A 4,402-nucleotide genomic window follows, 5' to 3' on the forward strand; every position below is an offset into this window, starting at 1 on the left:
CAGCTAGTAAGCAAAAACAGAATTTGTAGTACAAGACAGTGTGACTCACGGGAAGTTGTAAGGAAGTAGTATATCTTCATTGGTATTGAGGCGCTTCAAGAACTCTAGCATGCTTTGCTCTACACCATCTTGACAAAATTCAATCTGCCATGTGTCCTCATTAATGGTATTTGGGCCAATGAACCCAATGCCATAGCGTCCAGATTTTTTCATTTCATACATCTTCATCCTGCATATGATACCACAGAAAAAGAATATAGTGAGGATAATTACATATAATGATTGATCAAAATTATCACTACATAACTAGCTTGAGACTTAAATTACAGAAATAAATCTACAGACAATAGCAACTGACGATAGACTTGCCGAGTGCATCTTGATTGAATAACTGAAATAGTTCTGGATACTCAATGGCCAGAGCTTTCTCATGGTAATAATGCTCATTCTTGACATTCACCATGAGGGACTCTCGATTGGAAATCTTGGTAATGTTCATGTATCATTGATGCAATTCATACATTCTTGTTGGGAGGTCCTTGACCTTGTCTAGATGGACCAAAGGTTGGCCCCGGACATATTTCCATGCTATTTCCTATTCTCTAAGCGGAGACATGGGTTCGATTTCGAGGAGTGGTCCAACAGAGATATTGAGCATTTCAGTCTGCATTATATGATCCTCCGTTATTACCACATCACCATGCTGGGAACGCTAACGGTTTGCCCACAATAATATTTGGCGCGCGTACTCCTCTCATGTGTTGTTGGCACAACAAGCGGGGGGATCGCTTGTGCCGCCTGTTCTCCCAACCGGGGGACAGTTTTCCCGCATTTTTTGCTAGCTGCTTGTTGGCTCGAGATCGAGCTCGCTTCCTTCTTTAGCCGTTCTCGATGTAGTTTCTTTATTTGGCGCTCATAGTCCGAGACAACAGGCTTGGGAGCTGGTTCTCTAGCCATATGAATGAAGTGGTCAATTACTTTCTCAGGCACTTTCTCCTTTGGCAGCGGTGCCGGTTTCGGTCCAAAATGGGCGTCCACTTGGGCTTGCACTATGGTTGCGTTTTGCTCCTTAGTCATGTCGTAAGGCCTCTTAGGAAGAGGAGCGAGGCTTGGACCATATTTATATCGCTTGTCTCCGTCTGTACTTCCTGAACTACCTTGACTCGTACCGCTATGCACCATAGCTGCGACATGTCTCTTCTGCGATTGCTGAGACGGCAAAGACGGCTGACGTGGCTGAGTTGGACCAGGAGAAGTGGCCTGATGATGTGCCGGACTTGAAGCAGGAGGTGTGGCCTGACACGGTGCCGGACTTGAAACCGGAGAAGTGGCATGATGTTGTGCCGAACTTGAAACCAGAGGAGTCAGCTCACGCGTTCGTGGACTTGGAGGAGCGGGAGTCTGCTGACTCGGTGGCGGACTTCGAGGAGTCGGCAGACGACGCGATGTCGGTGGACTTCGAAAGATGATGCAATCCTTTCTCCATAGGATGATACAATATATGGCCTCTCCCAGTGTGCGCTCGTCTTCACCTCCACGAATGTCAAGCTGTAGCCCCAAATATGGGTCCACCACTTCATCAACCATGACACGAGCATAGCCCTCTGAATCGGGATGCAATGGAAGGTTGCTTCAGGGGTAACTGGAAAAGCAACACCGTCCGCCATCTTCATGGATATGTTGTTCATTTTGGAGTGTAGCTCACAGTTAGTGTTCTCTATGATGTCATCCACAGGGTATGTATCCAGCAGTGTGTCACCGGGGGCAGAACCAATGCTGCTTCTCGGCATGGATGGGACAGTCTTATCCAATGTTGGACGATCATCCGCTTGCTGCTGCCGCTGGTGAGACCCCCTTTCCTGGCTAAGTGAGTCGATCTTCTACTGCTGCTGGAATTTGAGTGCCAGGTCCGCGTGCCTTGCTTCTAGGCCATGAAGGCGTTCTGCATCCTGCTTCCTCTACTCCTCCTCCAGCTTCCTTTTCTTCTCCACCTCCATCTTCCTTCTTGCACGGGTCCTGTAGTCCTCGTTCCATTCTGAAAAGCCCTCATATCAGGGAATAACGCCCTTGCCTCGTGTTCTTCCCGGGTGTTCAGGATTTCCCAGGGCGCGTGTAAGCTCGTCGTTCTCTTTGTTGGGCGTGAACACCCCCCTTCGAGCTTCTTCTATTGCGTCAATTATCTTTTGTTTGGCTCCTTTTAAATTTGCCTTCTGTGAAACTTCGCCTGTCTTCGGGTCCAGCGCCCCCCCATGCGCATAGAACCAAGTTCTGCACCTGGGGGGCAGTTCCTAGTAACCGGAGTGACCCCTGCATCCTCCATCTCTTGCTCATACTTATCCCACTTAGGTAATCCCACCGCGTAGCCACCTGGACCCAGCCTATGGAACTACGTCTTTTTTGCGGCATTTGCCTTGTTTTTCTTCGACCGTTCCTTAGATAATTCTGAATCCTTGAAGGTCACGAAATCTTCCCAGTGTTCTCTTTGCTTCTTTATTGTTCCCGTGAAATATGGAGTCTTCCTTTCATTAGCGAGGTAGTTGGACCATACAGTTTTCTTGTGGGTGTTGAATGCAATTGCCATCTTTTTAAGAGCAGCGGCCTTGACTTTCTCCACATCTGCTTCAGCGAAATGATCTGGTAGGGTGAAATGTTCCATCAGTGATTTCAAAAGGTCTTTTTTGGCTCTGTTGTCGACCCAAGTAACACCTGGACATTTAGTCTTTGGCTCTTTCCATTCTTGAATGGAGATCGGGAGTTTGTCCTTCACAAGAACTCCGTACTGATGACTCCACTTGTCCGCAACGTTCTTAGGCATGAGGGGTTCGCCACTAAGTTTGGTGGATTCGATGTGGTACTTTACACCATCCATCAACAATCTGCCCGGGCCTTGCTTTGTCTTGCTGTCTGTAGAAGCAGATTTGCTCGATCCGGAGGGCTTAAAGGAGAAAGATCGATTCGTTAATATATCTTCAATAAAAAAACATGTGATGATCACCATGATGCATGCTTATATAAATATATACCTCGCCGGTAGTCCTTGTTATTTGAAGGTCAGCATTGTCAGTGTCATCACAAACATTGTCTGTGTCATCATAATCATAATCATAGTTCATGACTTCATCAGCTCGGTCGTCAAGATCGAATATCTTTTCATCACCCTCTCCGGTATTGTTCAGATATTGAGAGCCGTCATCTGCTTCATTCAGATCATCTAGCCTGTGAGGGCTGTGTATGATGTCGAACAATTCCTCTTCTCTCTCTCTGCCGGTATTGTCCGCCATAGCTTTTACTTTACTAATACAGAAGAAATATAAAACAATTTAGTATTCAAATTACAATGGATGGATGCAATCAATAAGGAAAAACTGAATCATATAGTACATAATATATATGCATCGTCTCGATTAATATATAATCTCGAATACATCATCGTCTCGAATAATATATATAATCTCGAATACATCGTCTCGAATATTATATATCGAATACATCACTGGCTAGGTACCTAATAAAGATCGAGTACTATAGAAGAATCTAGGGCGCCACTCGCGGTTCCTGGGGAGCGGGCGGTGGACACCCAAGGAGAAGGAACCATCACAGGATCATATCTCCGGTCATCTGCCCAAAGAACCTGCCAAGTACTGGAGAACCTGACGTCGTCCATAGCAGCCATGTAGTGATGGACGTGCTCGTCTTCCTCCCTGACACGGCGACGCACCACCTCCGGCGGGGCCGGCTTCCTCTACACCTAATGTGGCCCACGCGAACGCCACCAAAGGATATCAGGGTTGCCCCTCCAGGTAGGACCTCCCAGTGCCAGCCCGGCGGAGCCCAGTCCCGGACATGGGTCCTCTGAAGCATGACGTCGTCACGAAGTCGACGGCGAGGATGCGGGCCGGGCATATCGTCGAGAACAAATACTATATGCCCGCAAAAAGTAACATTAATCTAACATTCTATATATGCAAATTCTAACAATTTGACCTTAATCTAATTCATCTAACTAGAACTAATTCTAAAATTTCTAACATTTTTGATTACATAACTAACATTTCTAATATTTCTATAACTAAAAAATAGAAAAACTGTAAACATTTCTATAAATATTTCTATATCTAAAAAATATTTCTATATAACTAACAATTCTAAAAATATTTCTATAACTACAAAACAGAACAATTTCTAACATTTCTATAACTAAAAAACAGAAAAAATTCTATAACTAAAATTCTATAATGTGTGTGTGTGTCTGTGTGTGTGTGTAGTGTATGTACATGTGTATGCGTGTGAACATGGCGGCCGGGGTGAGCTCACCGGCGAGGCGACGATGGGGCGGCGACGGGACGGGGCGGTGACGGCGGGACGGGCCGGCGACGACGGGGCGGGGTGCGGCGACGGGGCG

The sequence above is a fragment of the Triticum dicoccoides genome, chromosome 1B, assembly GCF_002162155.2.
Source record: "Triticum dicoccoides isolate Atlit2015 ecotype Zavitan chromosome 1B, WEW_v2.0, whole genome shotgun sequence".
NCBI classification, from domain to species: domain Eukaryota; kingdom Viridiplantae; phylum Streptophyta; class Magnoliopsida; order Poales; family Poaceae; genus Triticum; species Triticum dicoccoides.